Source organism: Anser brachyrhynchus, assembly GCF_964034855.1.
Source record: "Anser brachyrhynchus genome assembly, chromosome: 8".
Taxonomy (NCBI): domain Eukaryota; kingdom Metazoa; phylum Chordata; class Aves; order Anseriformes; family Anatidae; genus Anser; species Anser brachyrhynchus.
The window spans coordinates 21,311,837-21,330,048 of record NC_137702.1 but is presented as its reverse complement, the minus strand read 5'-3'; positions in this window follow the sequence as shown (position 1 = coordinate 21,330,048).

The window sequence follows — 18,212 nt, the reverse complement described above, 5'->3', positions numbered from 1 at the left end:
CGGAAGAGAAAGCTTTAAATCAACATACACACTGTCACCAGATGCTGCACAGATCTTCCTGTTCAAAGAGGTGTGTGATCCTGGCAACAGACTGAAATCAGGTTTATAAAGTACAAATGAAATTCCTGAGTCGAGAACACCACTTAGACCCAGCAAAGTGCATTGAGTGTCGCTTTGCAGAAGGTATCTATATAAAATAAAACCACGAGGCAATGGAAAAAATAAGCTGAAGTCACAGAAACAATTTCAGACAGGGTGACACTAAAGTCAAGTACCAAGCACAAGCCCTCAAATAGAAACTCTCAGATTAAATAGGTGCTACCCCCCTCTACTTCTCTCATACAAGACAATGGTGAGAAGAACAGGTATCAACATTTGAAGAGGAATTTTTGGATTCTGTGAATTGGGAGTGGTAGAAGAACCTGAGATAGCAGGGACACCTTAACACTTGCGAACAGCAAAGGCAAAGCAGAGCCTGGGGGAGCACAGGACAGGCGGGTTCCGGGGCACTTACACGCACAGGGTCTTCCCCATCTCTCCATGGGCTGGATCCCATCACGTCAGTATGGTGTTACGGCAACCTGTGGGCCACTGTCCCCATGCCCTCCTTGGGGTGCTCTCTTCAGGCAAAAGGAAAGGCTACGAGGTCACTGTTCAGAGGAAAGAAGCCACAACAAAGCCTTCACAGGGACTAGAAAGTGGTAAAGGTGGCCCTCAGCATAAAGTCAAAAAAGGTCTGATCCTCAGTGCTAGGGTCAGATGGGTGGGACCTGGGCTTTGGACATGTAATGCATGCAGAAGTCTCCTTGATAACCAGGTCTCTGCAGCAAACTCCGGATTTGTGCTTTTCTTCCCGACTGCATGTGGCCTGCTCACCCTGCCCTCACATTGACCACTGCAGATTTAAAAAGAAGAGAGATTAGCGTAGCACACACCAGAGCTTTAACCTTCAGCTAATCCACACAGCACTTGCAGGGCAGAAGTAAAGCAGGTTTGCTGGCATCAAAGGAGCAGACAGGCCAGGCAGGGCTGGCCTCTCTCCTGGACCTTCCGGAGGGAAGGAGCGGATGCTGATTTGAGGAGAGCTTCCAGTGCTCCCCAAAAGCCAGTAAAACACAAACTGGTTGCTATGCACAACAGGGTGTCCAAATTAACACATTGTCCTTATTTGTGATGCTTTTTGAACTATACCAGATTCACACTAAGATCACAAAAGGGTCATGACTTTAAGTCACAGATGTGTAACGCATGAGAACGAGCCATTATTCTCTGCATAAAACTTGGTGCTCACTGCGCAGAGACCAGACCCAGACCCAGTCTGAAATACGACAACTTCTGGCTGCTGGTTGCTTCCCAGCGCCTGAAGTCTCTAGCACCAGACTTCTGCCAACAGAGAAATTCTGCATCATCACTCCCTAATCCACTTCAAGGAAAAATCAACACGGACAGTTTGTTTAGGTGCCTAGAGCTAACTTGGGGGAATTCTGGTGATATTTCTGCATCAGCAGATTAAGAAATGCACACCTGAACTGCTCCCCAGACAAGGCTGTGAAGCAGAGCTGCCATAGGAAAACACAAGTGTTAATGTTTTCATCAAGCACCACACCCCGAAGCATAAAGTTAAAGCAGCTACACAAGAAATTAAAAAAGAAACTGGGAGGCCAACTTAAGGATGCTGAGGTGCTGGCCAGTCAGTATGCTTCTTTCCAATAGCAAAAGGAGCGTCAGGCTTGTTTACACAATTACTTTGTGATTTAATTAAATATTTTTCTCCAGAAGTTTACGTTTAACAGAAAACTCAAAAGCATACATTTAACATTTAACTTCCTTAATTGCTTTTAACCATCACTACAAATCAAACAGTTTCTGTCTGCAGCACAATCGACAAGCAGCGCTAACACATGGCCTCCCCACCTGTAGGGAAGCTGAAGGAGCTACGCAGCAACACAAATTCAGCAGGAACTGATTTCATAGTCTGCCTCACATTTGTGTGTGTGTGCCCTTGCTGTGCTCATCGCCACACCTGAAACCACCTCTCGCACACCCCTGTTCCTCTCTCCCACCTTTCACCGTGCAGCTGGCACAACAATAAGATATTTTCCAGCTCGTCCACTGACACCCTGTGAGCCTGACGGGCCCCTTCCTCGCTCCTGCCTGTTTTTCTGCCTGGTTGTTGATGAGTCCTGGCCTCATCGCCTGGTGCAGCAGCAGCACCTCGCTATGGCAGGAGGGAAGAGCCGGGATCCCTTTGCCACCAACCTTTCTTGTCCAAACGGGGTCATTGTGAAGAGCTAAACAAAAAGCAGGCCAGCCAGTGAGGGCTTCCCTACACCCAGATGTTCATTCAATTGGTTTCCTACATAGCACAATGACATCCTGCATCCTTCACACTGGAGGCTGTGCCAGGCTAATGGGGAGAACATGGGGATCGTTAAAACCTCATCAGAGCACCATGCACACTGAAAACCTGACAACAGCACTGAAGGAGCCATTTCAAATTGGTCACTAGAAAAAAAAATGCAGGGAGTTTAAGGTGGTTTTCTGTGCTTTTGTGTTTTGCACAAAATGAATAAAAGATTAAAAATTCTTTTTTTGATTCAGTATTGTTAGATTAAAATGTAAGTCTGATGTGGTAGTCTCATGAAGTATCACTGGCCAAAATCAGTGTTTTTAAGGTAAAATCAAGTGGAAAAATCTGTGCATGTTATTCTAAGTCTTGTTCAAATGATTAAGGTTCAGCACAGCCTGGGAAAAAGGAAGAAGAGGGGCTGTCTTGCTTGGAAAACAAATTCCATAAAGCAAGATGGAGCAAACATAAAGGAACAATACTATTGCACAAACATTTTGTCTTTCTACAAATAATAGAAGTGTTAGGGACACTGGATTAAACCAACAGAACTTGTCACAAGAAGCTCACGAGTAAAGCCCTGATAACTTGACAGGTTGAAAGATGTCACCGTGCCTCAATAACATGCCAACCAGGCTGGGTGGGCTTTTGAATACCTTCACTTCTTTTCCTGTCTTTTATGTCGGTATTAACCTAAATAATTGTAGATATTAAAATCATAACTATCTGACTTCAGATCAAACCCCGTGAATTGTACAGAGGCTCAAATGGTTCTTCCTACCACTTTTTTAGGCTGTCAGCAGTCACACAGATTTTTTTTTCAGCATGACTCTTATCTGATTCACAGTATGAAAGTTCTTCATTCTTCAAGGCAGCTTCTTGAAAGTATGCTTAGCACTTTTAGGAGAGGTCAGACAGGCTTGAAAACTGACTTTTTCCCTGAAGTAATTTAATCTGGACCCGAACTTGACTGCTTGTATGACAGTTAAGGTTCTAGGGCAGACAGATAGCTGCTTTCATGAAAAAGGCAACTAATTCCTCTCCTGGTGAGAGGGGAGACCACCCAAACTTACATAACCTTTGTTTGAAAGGAATGATTGATGCCACTTGTACTCCGTGACTACAGGTTGAAACACTTCCTTACAGATATGACAGGCTTCCTTCAGGGCTGGAGGCACTTGCTGCAGAATACGGAGTGGCTTTATCTATCTGCTTTGGTTCAGGAAAGGGCTGCAGCACAGCTCCAAGGCAGTAAATCCAGGAGACAACTGAAAGGAAATACACCTCCATGAATGACAGACCTTGGGGCCCACGTCGGCTCGGTGTAGGGGAAGCCCGTGTCACCCGATCTGCAGCTGGCACGGCTGGGAATATTGCATTTGGAACATACCCAGGAGTTTTCTGGGGGTGGGGGCAGGGGGAAAGCACACCCAGCCATTTTGGGGCTAAGCTATTCACAGTTTGAGTCTTTAATCCTATTTCCATGAGTGTTTCCAGTCTTGGAAGCTGGATCTGTCCATAAGAATTTGTTAAATGCCTATAAATATATTTAATCTCAAAGCTTTTTACAAACAGACATGCTGGGTCTGCACAGATATCCCCTCACCAATAAGCTGGGCCAGCTCATTGCTACCTCATGTAGCCGCTTTCACACTGAATATTGAATATTGATCTTCACCCAGATCAAAGTACGGAGCTCAAGGCAGGGTTGAAGCAGCTAGTTAGTTAAGTAAAACCATTATGCAATTTGGCCACAACCCTGGAGCTGAAATATCCATTTTTATGAGAAGTGAGATGCTGTCTTTACAGGCTTCATTACACTTGAGCTTGAACTTCCTCTAAGATGCAAGGCACCTCCAAAGACAGAGAGTGGGTCTTGCACTGATGATGATCAACCAACACCACTCATTCTGTGGGAAAGCGATTCCTGAGCATAGTGTAAGACTACCTGTATCCAGTCGTGCTTAGCCGCAACACCAGAGATCAACTCCTTGCAAACAGGTGCAGCAACAACAGAGTTTATATGATAACATAACTCCTACCATATATTGTCCTCACCCGGTCCAGTCTGACTCTAACAGTTTTCCCTTCTGCAGACAAAGCAAACATAAGATAATTAAACGCAATCATCCTGGTAGGAAATTATACAAGGCAATTCTCAAATGAATTGTGGACTTTGAGCACTCATGTTCACCGTGTTTGAGCGAACACAAGTAGGAGCGCCTTCATCCTGCAATGGCTGCACTCAAAGCACCAGGAAACTCCTTGCTACCCACCCTCTTATTCCTGATCTTTAACCCTATGTGTAGATAGGAATCCTGTGCTCAGCTGGAGCAAAGAGGGAAACTTATCCCCTTTTAACTGGGACAATCTCAGCCCCGCAGCACTGTAAGAACAAACACACGACCAACTTAAGGGAGCCTCTCTTTTAAGACCCATTTGTAACGCACAAGTCTTGAAGACAGTGAAAAAAGTGATTTGCAGCACGAACAAGCAACACACAAAGCTGTTTTTCTGCAAATTAAAAATGCACACTTACAATCAGACAACCCTTTTTGCTCTCGCGTTTTTAAACAATAACTCGGACCGTGGAAGGAAAATGGTTAGCGTACTGACTTCAGCTCACCGTGGAGCAGTTCCCTCCGATTGTTCTAACTGTGCAGAAGAAAGTCATTACCTCATTAAGGTTGGAAGAGTTCTTTGTGAAACTCAACCCATTACAGGTACATTGTTTAGATCTTCAAGTATATTTCTCGTTATACAAGAAATGCTCTTCTGGGCAAATGCACTGTTGCAGTTTTAGCTACAAGGCTTTAAAAAATGAATCAGTTCTAATAAAAAAAACAAAGGATTTTTTAAAGTTTTAAATTTTACTTACAAAAAGATGGAACTTTTCCCTTGAAAAAAAAGAGAAAGATAACAGTTTTATCCGGCAGAGGACATGAAAGAACCTAATTACCAGCCCTATAGTATCAAGAACAAGGACCAGCAAGACCTGCTTAATGTCCCTCCACACGTAGCCACAGGGTGTCAGTGTTATTTCAAATTTGGGTCATTTTATGCTGGAATCGGACTCACCACATTATTTTTAGGCATCTGTTCCTCAGAGAGCTGCTGCCACCACAGCCTGTTTGTTACCGCGCTCCCCCCTTCCTCCCACAGCCAGTGTTAAAAGGAAATTTCTTAAAACGGGGAGACCAGAAAGGTATAGTCATGGAGGTCTGGGGACAACTGAAGGATAGCAGAGACTTGAAAAGGGGCTGACATTCATGACTCCAGATCTGCTACCAGTTCGGTGGGTGGGATTCCCAGATCCTGCTGGGTGGTGATCTTTCAGCAGGGGATCCAAAGCACCCTTTCCTTTGTACCCACCCAGGACTGTATGTCCTTTCCTAGGCAGACATAAAGCCACAACGAGCATCCGTGGTACCTCAAGAGATTGCTGCCACCCATTCTGTGTTTTAAAGCCATTTGAAAGGCTGAATCTGAGGGAAAGTATAAAGCTGTTTAAGTTGCCCCCTGCCAAAAATTACTTTCCAGCCACGTTACTAATACGGCTCTGTTGAAACAAAGTCCCCCTGTTCTCTGGGAGCTGTGGCAGATGCGTGGCACAGCACACGTTACATCTTCCAACCTGAGTACTCCCCATGCCTGTGCTACTCCCCATGGTTCTTCTGCAGGGGCCCTGCCACCATGCCCTCCAAACCCATGTTCCCATTCTCAATGGCTTTCTTAATTTTCCATCAGTTCAGCCTACCTGCTAGCTGACCGATATTCATACAATAATTCTCCAGCTAATTGCAATTTCGGGAGACTTACTAAAGGAAGGCCTAAGTTTTGTGTCCAACGGAGATGATTCCTGGGCCAGAAGTTTATACGATTATTTGCTACTCAACATTTCATTTCTTCATTTTATTATTCTATACCGGGACATTTCTTATCAGCCTCAGGAACAACGCCCCAGAGGACTTTTCCTGAAAGCGATACTCAAGGACATGCTTGTGTAGGGACAGGCAATAAACTGGCGGTGTACTGCGTGCATAGCCCTGCAAAGGACACGCTCTGCCTTGGATATTAGGCAGTGGTTTGACCAGCAGTGATGTCTTCCAGCACAAGAACCAGCCTAAGCTGCTCCCCCCACACCCACTTGTCACTGTTTATCCTCCCGTTCCTACACCAGCCTCTGTTGTGCCATACCGCATGGCCTCACAGGCTATTGTAAAGTGAATTGCAGAACTGACCTTGCTTAAAACTCATCTGGCAAAGAAGCGAAGTAAATGTTTAACCCAGATCAACTATCCCGCCTGTTTCGCCAACTGGCTGCACAACAGCTGTGGCACCAGGAACCAGCATGGGAAGAGCAGTGGGTAGGAAAGAGGTGCTGGCCACCCAAGTCAGCACTGCTGACAACAGAGATGTTCAGACCATACCCCCACACCCCTACAGCTTGAGCCATGGTAAGAGTAACAGAGATGAAGACCCAGAGTCCAAAAATATCTGTGGGTCTGATTTCCCATAGATTTCAATGTTTTCACATTCTCCCGCACAAGGAACCAGCTTGTTACTTTCTCTTATAAACCCATCCCAAGCTCACTAACAGACAAGCTCCGAGGTTGTGATCAGATGTGGACTCTCGATCTCCAAGTCAGTACTCACTTGACAAGCTCAGCAGCTCTCAGGTGGTCGTTCATGAGGTTACAGTCAGTCAGCAGCTGGTCTGGCTGTTCAGTGGCCACCCGTCCTTGATGTAGACCATTTCAAGGACTTTTCTATAGGATCACCACTGCCTCTACTAAATTATGACTACTTTTTCAATTTGAAGGAAGCTGGAGGAGTGGGGGCATGATGGCAGCAGGTCACATAACAGGATAAGGATCTCGCATTGGATAGGTGACCTGATAGAAGATCAGGCTCTGGAACCTCTGCCAACTATTTCCAGAGGCAGTAGAGGACATTTCTTCCAGGGCTAACTCTCAAGGGGAAAACAAGGAAGATCACGTGCCCCAAAGAAACTCTGGAACAAGATAGCACACTACAGACCTTCACCAAGGTTCCAGTTGTGGCAGTAGGGGGCTCATCCTGGCTGGACTGAGAGCTGGTTCTTTCTCCTCCTTCCTGCAGCAGAGCAGGGCACCAGGCAGGCCACCAGCCTCACAGCAAGCCCTGCTCTTGTTTGAAGCTACCTGGTGGTCTGCAGGACATTAAGAATTTTTGGAACAGCTGCACGAAGTGATGGTAGAGAAGGGATATTGACTGGGACCACTGTAGCTATTTCTTAGTCTTTAAAAGAGAAACATCATGGCAGCTATTTAGTATGGTTTTGAAAAATTCAAATATTGACAGAAGGAAGTTTTCCAAAGGATGCCAGCAGCTTTTGCAGCAACCCCAGTAGCAGAAACACACTGCAGTGTCAGATGTGGGCTGTAGCACAGACCAAACCCACAAGCTCCACACAGGCGGGAGAACGACCAGCTGAGAACAGCAGCACTTCACCTTTCTGTAAGATATTTGACTGCACGCTGGAGAAGGAGAGGGTGGTGTTGGTGGCGAGGGTTGGAGGATGGAAGGGAGAGACTAAATGCCCTGAGGAACTACAACTGCACTTGCCAAATACTGCATTTTACTGGGAAAAGGAGAGAGTGACTTCACTTTTTACCTCCCCTTCCCCACTTCCCCTGCCCCAAATGGACAGATGTGGCTTTGCAGGAAAATTAATTACAGATGGAGGCTTAAAAAAAAAAAGAGGGAAAAAAACCCTCCACCACAACGCTTTTTCCTCTGCAGACTTGTCGATGGATGGGGCGACCTGGGAAAACTGGCAGATGGAAAACCCATTACAGATGTAAGGTTTGGAGAATAAGGCTGAGGGACAATTTGAGAGTTGTAAATTTTAAGTTTGGGGGTATAAATGCATTGCTTAGCAACAAGACACAAATAGGAAACAAGAAGCCTCATGAGAGTGATGCTTAAATATTTCAGAATCCCTACTTGAAGTGAAGACTACATTACCAGAGACCTAAGGAGCTGCAATCCTCAACAGCTGGAGTAGTAGAGTCGAGATAGAAGGAAAATGAGGACTTCAATCCCATTTCCACACAGAAATCAATTTGACTTAGTTGGGGAAAGAAAAGTAGTACTTGTTTGTTCCCATACATGTATTGCATGGTGCATACCTGACAAGACAGAAGACATGGTGTATCTTTAAGCACTTTGCTACTGACGAAAGATTTCTCATAACGTGCTCAAGTGTTTGCAGGGAAGCTGCTTTACTGGGGTGTACAATCATTGCTACCACATGTCTGACCCTCACTACATGGTCCAATGCCTGTTTATAGTGCTGCATAGATCTTATCCTAAAAATTCCTGACACCTCAAAGGATGGCAGGGTTGGGGGTGGGGAGGCACAGCATCTCAAGGGAGAGAAAGGGAAGGGTGAAAAAGAACAGATCACCTGGAAACAAATGCCGAATGTTTTACTCTATTTCTTCACCATGAAAAGACAAGGACAAAGAGGAAGGAAAAAAATATTGCCAGCTTTGGAAGGTTACTGCATTTTTTAAATTATTATTTTTTTTGCTATTGTTGATACTTCGAAACTCTACCAAAGAAAAGCACAAAGCCTTCAAGTGAGGCCGTGACCAATGCTTCACCTTCTGCAGGAAAAAAAAAAAGGGAACTCATTAAGTTTTTTTTTTTTTTAAATCACAAGAAACCAAAACTCCCTTTATTTTTTTTTTCTTCTAAGAGCCTGAAAAATAGTTCAAGTACACACACACACACACACACCTATATACATAAAAGTAACCAAATGATTAAAGTCAGCATCAGGTAGTTCTTTGCCTTATTACAGAGTATTACCCCATAACATACCTCTGGGGGTGTGTTGAATTCATAGGAGCACGCTCTGATCCCCTCCTGTGCTGCTGAACATGACATCACTGCTTTTTTCATGAGGGAGGTCCACGTTAGTGGAGTTCTAAAATAAGCCAGACGTTCCCATTTGGTTTTGCTGCTCTAGCTAAAAGGGAAGCTCCAGGACCAGATATATATACTTTTTTTTCCTACCAGTCCTGAGAAAAAAAAAAGTCCACAAACCCAACCTAATAAGAACTCTTGAAATAACTAAACCCCAAAGCTTGCAAGAGTTAAAATCAGTAGGAAACTTTCTTGGCAGCTTAGAACTTCAGGCCAATAAAAACAGCTGTTTGGATATATACATTACCTTCAAAATTAATGAAAAATAGAAGCATAATGGACACATCTTGTTTAATCCAGACAGCAAACAGCACTCAGAAAAAAATATATTCTGACACAGGACAAAATAGCTCATTACTTGCACAGTCTGCCTAATTTGGAAGGCTATGAGTTTTATAACTCTTTAGAAAGGGAGGACAGAGAAGCCAGTATAAAAGGAAACTAAAAACTTTCCCTAGAAATGTATTTAATTGCAGTCTTTGCTGTATGAATGAAATCAGTTCAGAGTTAAAAAAACAAACACGATATTTGGATAATGAATATTCTTTACATAAATTCAAGTTAGATTGAGGTCTGGAGGATCTGCCCTGGGTCACTGTATTCTGTCCTATTGCTGCCCTGGAATCATATATTTCTTTTAAGGAGTGCACTTAACCTTGTTTGCTAATTGAAAAAAATGAGGGAACAACACTTGAAACTGAAAATGTGAATAGTTATTGTGACAAATACCTTTAAATTTTGAAGATATATAAAACACATTACAGGCTAAGACTGTCTTTAAAGATGAGGGAAAAAAATATTTTTGTACAGATTCTCAGTGTTTTTATAACTAGTACAACGTCAGCTGAAACTACCAGATGTAAATACCATGGACAAGATTCAAAGAACTGACTCCAAGTGTGGTTAAACTTCTAGCATTAAGAGATGTAAAATCCACCAGGCTGCCATTTTGCAGGCACGCTGCGATGATGGGGTAAATCAGGAAACAGCATCTGCTGCTGGGTATCTGTACACCTGCCTAAAAGCCAGTGCTAAGCCATTCCTGGAAGACAGGCTTTGGGGAAATGGCTTGATGTTTGGCCAAAGGAGTTGTGTAGCAAAAGCTTGTATAGGAAAGACTTCAGAAGGATAATTTTAGCTTGGCCTGGGACAGGAGCAGAGACCATAAGCAGGCTTATGGTAGAAAAGTAATGCATTGAAGGTACGTGCATTTGTCCTTTGCTTCCCCAATCCCCCTTTTTGGGGGGGGGGGGGGGGTGAGGGGAACAGGTATGTGAACTTTTTTTGAAGGGCACTGCTGGTGTTCTATGTTTCCCACTTTAAAACTGAGGGGAGAATTTGATATAGCAATAACACTGTAGAAAGACTATGACTGGAAGAGAAAGCAGAAAGGGTAGGGAGACCAGTGCAGGCAAACAGTCACACAGGATATCAGACAGTGCTGAGAGGCAGCGAGACAAAGCACTAGGCAACCCCTTCCCCTTTCCTACCTCCCTAAACCTGTGCCAGCAGAACTAGAGACTTCTTTCCTCCACTGTCCTGCAAGAATTTTATTTTTTATTATTTTTTGCTTTGCAAACCAAAGAAGTGAAGGGACAGCTTTCCTTCAATCCCTGAATTAAAGGCCACGTTATTAAATCATGCACAAATCCCATGCACATATCCCAGTGAATTTCAGGAGAAGAAAATGCTTACTGTTGCAAAAATCACTTGGCCCATCAACACCAGCAGATGACCTTAATAAACAAGGCCCCAGCAGCTTCCAGTGTTTTTTCTACACTCATTTAAAACTAGCTGACAAGTTGGTAAATACATGCCAGAAACTGATGGCCTCATCTAAGCACAGGCTCCCTGCTGCTGCTAATGCTAATAACCTGACTAACCTGGGGTAAGCTGGAAAGTTTTACAAAGTTCCCTCAGATAGCCAGGGGTTTAGATTTCTAGGATCAAAAAAGGCATGAAAACTTGAGATCTTACACAGAAACACACACACACACACCCCTTAGCATTTCCCCCCCTACCAAAATTCAGGAGTTTTGACTGTACAATTCAAGGATGCAAAATAAAACACAGAAACTCCTTATTCCACCTTTGCCAGCTGCTTTGCTTTCTGAAGAAGCTTCTTTTTCCACAATGTTCCCATCACACAAACACTGAGAGACTGGCCTGTAGCAGCAGTGCCCTGGAGCCCGGCTTGCATTTTTTTGGAACAGAAGAGCATACAGAGGTATAACGAGAAATGAGCCTTATTCTGTTGGATTCTGTCCTGTATAAAGGTATGAACTCCTACCAAACCCCATTCACTTGCAGCCAAGATCATTCCTCTGGCCAGCGAAGCAACACCAGGTCACTTGACCCAGGGAGTTTAACAAAGGAAAAAACCCTCAGAGCTTATTCATGCTCCTGAGTGAAAACAGGCTGCTAAAAACTGCACTCAAATTAAAGAGCATTATAATGTGGAAACTGAAATCTCATCAGATATTCCACTGGAAAACAGAAGGAGCTGCTTCTCCAAGTGCAAGACAGAATTGCTGCTCTTGGAGAGTAAAAGGGGCTGAGCAGCCAAGGGGTTGGACAGTCTTGCCCAGCTCAACAAGCCTGACTTTTCTGATGCTGCTCAAACTGCCACTGCTGCTGACCCCCTGGATTTGATATGCATTTCATGCAGACATAGATTTGGGGCAGGAGAGATGATGAGAAAGAGTGTGCACAGTGATAGGAAAGGAAAGGGGCTGCTCTGTTCCTGAACCCCTGCCTACCCCTATTCCTAGTGAAAAGGCTCCTTCAGCCAGATGTATCTGTCAGTCGCCATCTGCCTTTCAAGATTATGATGCTCTTTGATTTTATTCATTCCCGCTAGAGGTTTTGCTTAAATATAAACAGCACAGCATTTCAGCAGGAATTAAAGAAATACAAATAAAAAAATGAAATAAAAAATTCCCCAAACCTCCAGGCACATTTTAAAGCACATTAAAAAAGACACAACAGTAACAGCTTCATACATACCACAGCTGCAGTGATTTGGAGCAAAAGTAAGAAATGCTGAATGTGTTAGTGTTTTGTTTTAAAATACAGCCTATAGGCTTCACATTCAGGCGGGAGCCCTCTACAACACTGAAGCGTCCCCTTCTCAGGCCATGTCCTTTGCTAACTACACAAACATTCATTCTAGCCTTTGCCAGCTTTACCCTTCTCTTGGGCTCTCTGTTCTCCTTCCTTACCCTCAGCCCCAGTGTCTGCATCCACTCGGTGAGGCAAAAGAGAAATAAGGACATCAATGCCACGTGCTCTGTCCAGGGCGAAGGTGACAGCTGCCCCTCCTTTGGCTGTGAAAAATAAAGAAAATTGGGACCTACTTAAGAGCTGACAGTGTTTCTAGAGGAGCTGCTAGCTGCCTTCCCCACTTCCCAGAATTCACAGGAGCTTCCCTGGTGGAAGGCGAGAAATTCAGTGATTCCCACTCTTCCCACCTTCATTTCAGCTCCTTCACGTGTCCAACCGGCTGGACTCGAGGAGAGCAGAGGCTTTTGGGGGGTTCCCAGTACTCTGGGAACACAGGCAGCTTTACATTAGGATTTACAACCAGTAGGTGAAGAACAACTCAAGAGGTGTTTTATTGCTTGTGATGAGGGACTATCAAAGAAGCCACAGGGTACTTTGCCAACAGTTTAGTGTTGTTTCTTTAGTTCTTACTGGCAGCAGCCTTTGGTTATTGCTCTATTTTTCTTCCCCCCTCCCATTCACTTATCTTTCATCTTACAGCTTCCAACATGGACTTAATTGCAATGTTACTGAATGTTAGAAGTTAATCCATACAAATGCTGAAGAAATTTCAGCTGCTAAAACAAGGCAACAGCTCAAGCTCCTGACAAAGACAGGTCAGGATACCACTCCAGCACTTTATCACAACACTGGTTATGCAAACAGAATACAAAAACTTGCTTTGAACTTCAAGAATCCCAGTAACCCCGAACGAAGGGCTCTCAGCTTAGTAGCACCTCATTTTGGTTCTGCCCTGCCGACACAAGGCCCTCATTGAGACTGAGCAGGAATCAGAGATTGAACCCTTTGGCTGAACAACCCACAACTGAGAAACCCACTGGACTGTAAAAGATGAGGATGATCACAAAACTATAAGCTTCTTTAAAAAAATAACCTGGATGTTTTTCAATTCATATTTCTATTCAATACCATTTCTGTTCTTGTATGAACCCACCTTCCTGTGGGAACCCACTTGCAGTACTGCGTTCAGCTCTGGGGTCCCCAATATAAGAAGGACATGAACCTGTTAGAGCGAGTCCAGAGGACGGCCATGAGGACGATCAGAGGGCTGGAGCACCTCTCCTGTGAAGACAGGCTGAGGGAGTTGGGTTTGTTCAGTCTAGGGAAGAGAAGGCTCCAGGGAGACTTCATAGAGGCCTTCCAGTGCCTAAAGGGGGCCTACAGGAAAGCTGGGGAGGGATTCTATCAGGGAGCGTAGTGATAGGACAAGGGGTAATGGCTTTAAACTAAATGAGGGTGGATTTAGATTAGATATAAGGAGGAAATTCTTTACTGTGAAGACAGTGAGGCCCTGGCCCAGGCTGCCCAGAGGAGCTGTGGCTGCCCCATCCCTGGCAGTGCCCAAGGCCAGGCTGGATGGGGCTTTGGGAAGCCTGGGCTGCTGGGAGGTGTCCCTGCCCATGGCAGGGGGTTGGAAATGGGTGTCTTTAAGGTTCCTTCCAACCCAGACCATTCTATAATTCTATTTACTCTGTTCAAGAATGGTTTACTGCCTTTGTCTGAAGGCCGCTCTGCAAGCCTCTCTAGCTACCAGTAAAGGCACAGACTAACGTTTCTGTTTTCTGGTTTGAAACAAAGCCAAAGGATGATGATTTCCTTCAGTAAGCTCAGAGCTTTAACAATGCATTCCAACCTGCGATTAACAGTATACTGTCTTTGTTTCTTGACTCTTCTGACGTGAAAAATGGAACAAGATAACCAACAGCACGTGGAAAGTGTATGCATGTACCCTACCCTTATGCTTGTAGCATTTCTCAAATACTGTCCAAGAAGAAAGCTCAGACTTGCACTGTGAATGGCATGCATACAGTATTTCTCTCTGAAAGACAAATCAATTTGCCCATTTACGAAATGTAGCTGAATATCTACTGACATTCATTTACAGTGTGTGCAAATAAAGGGGCCAAAACAGGGCAGTTGTGTTTTCTACCATCACAAATGTCAATAGAGATGAACAAGCTCTTATGTAACTTAAAAATGAAGAGAGAGAGGTGGTATACACTCTTCATCTATGCTGGAGAATTTAGAAGCAAATAGACTTATGTTAATCTTCTCAGGCTTGTATGTACAGATGTTTTACTTTTTGTAACGCTATTTTAAGTGGGACCCAGATGTTGTAAATCAAGCTGTAATGCTCATTAATGCTCCACTTCAGCGTTCCACATGGTTCACCAGGGCACAGCACCCACCCTCTGCACAGATGCAGATGGTGTACTTGACCCTGGCAACTCAACCCAGTTCAGGAAGTGGGTCTCTTTGTAACTTGTTCCTCCTTGAGCCAAAACAGACTTCAAGACTCATGTCTTTAAAATGAACCCATCTTCTAAGCTGACAATAACCACAATCATTGCTCTTGCCTTTTTTTTGTGCACTGAGAGCTACAAGACATTTCACATGCCAAAACTGAATTTAAGAAGTCCTAGCAAGTCCTCTTTAAGACTACTTTTTCAAAAACCCATCTTCAGCAAGAATACCTCATATTTACGAAAATCCCTGTTCATTTTTTCCAGAGATTACATTGTTTGTAGTGACTGTTCAATTCTACACACAAACTACTACGTAAATGCCAAGACCAAGCAAACATTCATCTTATTTTTACAGTCCCACCACTACTTTTGTATTTTCTCCTGTTTATTTTCTGTTTTGCAATGCCTTTTCTTGGCCTTCCAACCACATTAGCTAGCTACTATAGTATTTTCTATTACAAAATTGTTTAAAAGAAATGCATGTGCTTTTATGTACCAAAAATTTGAAAACCCCAAAAGACAGAAAACTGCAGTAAATCATGATGGGACACTGATAATAAACCAACCTTATTCATGCAAGATAAAGAAACAAATCCTCATGTAACACACCAAATAATTTATCTTTAGCCAGAAAGACACTCAGTCTGCAATTCAAACAGCCGTCTTTGTACGTAAGGAAGCTGCCAAGTCTCCATATTTGAATGATCTCATAGACTCTGGAAAAAGAAAAAAAAATTTACCATGCTAGCTGAATACACCGGGGCAGAGAAGGATCGACTTTAAAGCATTTTAGCGGTTTGGGTCTTAATAGACATCTGTAGACAAACTCCAGGAAAGATTCTGACCACAAAGTCACAGAAAAATAAAAGACCTAAGCAAAAACTCCTTTAAGTTTTCTTGCCTACAATAGTGATGTCAATGAGAAATAATCACCCCTAAATATCTATTTCTGTTCTCTACCAAATTCATAGCAAGCACAGCTTGTACTTGTTTCACAAACAAGGACAAGGTACCTAACAAATTATGACCACTCTTGCAGAAATGAAAGTGTAAGGGCAGTAATGTTTTCCTCTGAAACATCATAAAATGTCGATCAGTTTTCATCTATTATGGCTTGCTGTTTTGGTGTCAGTAGATACAGGTTATTTAGAAGGGAAAGGAGAACAGGGGACAAGGGGCAGAGCAACGGGAGACAACACGGATCCAAGCGAACAAGAGGACATTGATCAGTGTGCTGCTACCTAGGAGAAATATGTGTGCAACCCAGTTGGCTGGTGCTTAGCACCGAGCACAGATAGTTACTGAGCTCAGCTTGATTCCCAGCTGTGTACACTGGACCTGATCCTCTACTTGGGTAAATTTCCGTAGTTCAATCAGTCTGTGAACTATGACAATTTTACCAGCTGGAGACTGGCTACCTTTTGGGTTTCTGAAAACACTGCGGTGCCTTTCATCATGCGGCTGCACATGTGAAGCCAACTTTGAATGAGTGCACGAGGTATGTCTTGCCGCGCTCAGATGGGACAAAGGCAAGCAGAAGTCACAGGCTGACAGAGCAACCGATAGATTTGGATTTCTCCTTTGCCAGTTGCTACATTAGGATGGTCTGAATGTGCTGCATACTCGAACTCCCAGTTGACAAGAGGGACTCAGGCAGTCCATTATACTGATGAAAATGACATCCCTTGAAGTGTTAAGCCAGGCACCAAATATGCGTAACCAATAAAAAAGGCATGTCACTTGCTTCACCTTGCATAACATGGAACATTATGAAGAGATAATGTGACTTTTTTTTTTTTGAAGCCTTACCTACAGTTATCTACAGCTTAACAGGATGGTGAAGTACTCGGCTTCACTGCTGCTTTTCGTAAGGGAGGGAAGTAACATCAGTCGCAAGTCTGGAAACTCCGTCTCGGCATCCCTCACTCCTCAGCCTCTCCATGCTGCTCCCATAAGGCAAGGCCAGGGGTGTTTCACAAGCCTCATCTGCGAGACCAAAACAGAACCGATGCTGCCAGGCAATGCATGTGAACACGCAGCGTATGATCTCAGCGCTGTCCGTCTGTGTGTGGGGACTACCTAACGGAGCTGTGTATGCATGAACCACACTGTGCCAGGCTATTGCACCCTGCTGCACACCTGCAGGTAGTTCACACTCAGCGTACAGCTCTGGAATCTCTCTCCCCAGTCCTCTCGGCATAAATCAAGCAGCAGGGAGGCTCAGAAACATGACGAATACGTTGGCTAGAATATCTCCTGCTGTAAAGACACAAGGAGGAAGGGGGATACTAAACTAACCTTGCCTTGGATGGAAAAGCAGCTGGAATTTAATGTTCTTGGAAGGCAGCCCTGGCTGTTCAGACATGGATCTGCCAGGGAAGTCCCCAGTGGAGGCATTGCTCATTCTCCAAAACTAAAATGTCAAGAGAAAGCACTGGAAATCATTAAGCACTCTGTTCAGTGTTTCTTGAACAATCTCAGGCGGATGGAGGTGTGGGGGCAGGGAACCCTCTCAGCTACAAACAAAACAGAAACAAATTCTCAGTGTTAATACAAATCAGAGAGGAGATCATCAGAAATCTGAAGCAAGATTTTGCTTAATTTTGTCCATCTGAAATGATACTGTATCAAGCCAGCCTTGGGAAAAGAGAGACAAGGAAGAGAGGAGAAGGATGGAGCAGAAAGCAGAAAAGTTAGAAAGGATTCAGGGACTTCACTACCACAACTGACCTCATGTGACTGCCACGATGTGTGGCAAGCTGTGCTTGGGGTCACTGAACACATAGAGGAAGAGGAACTGTGATCAAGTGGATGGCAGCAAGGAAAGACTCCCCTGATGAGGAGACAGCAGATCCCACAAGAGCTAAATCTCACTGGCACAACCATCACCACAAACCACGTCACTACTCCTCCCAGAGTTCAAATTAAAAAGAAAAAGAAGTCATTTTGCTATCTGCTACAAAAGCACAGCTCTAGAAAAAGTGCTTGTGACAGTTTTAATCCTACACCAATTTAGACCCACATACCCATTGGCTATTACAGAAATATGTTTCTGGAGCATACATTTCCCAGCCCTTCCACGGTGAGGGAAGATCTTACAGATGTCCCTCTCCTCCAAACACTTCACTTGCGAAGAACCTTCTAAATTACTGCCTGAAGTAATCAGGAGGGAATTTTGATACCATGCTATCAAAATGCACAGCACAGGAACCACCACCTTTCCTTAGAAATATAAATGACTAAATCGTGGCTGTTGAAATAAATAAAAACACATTTTTGTGAAAACAGAGACCAATTTTGTAAGCCTACCTTGGTGGTTAAACTTGCAGCAGGTTAAGGTGGTTGGATTTTCTTGTTTTTGT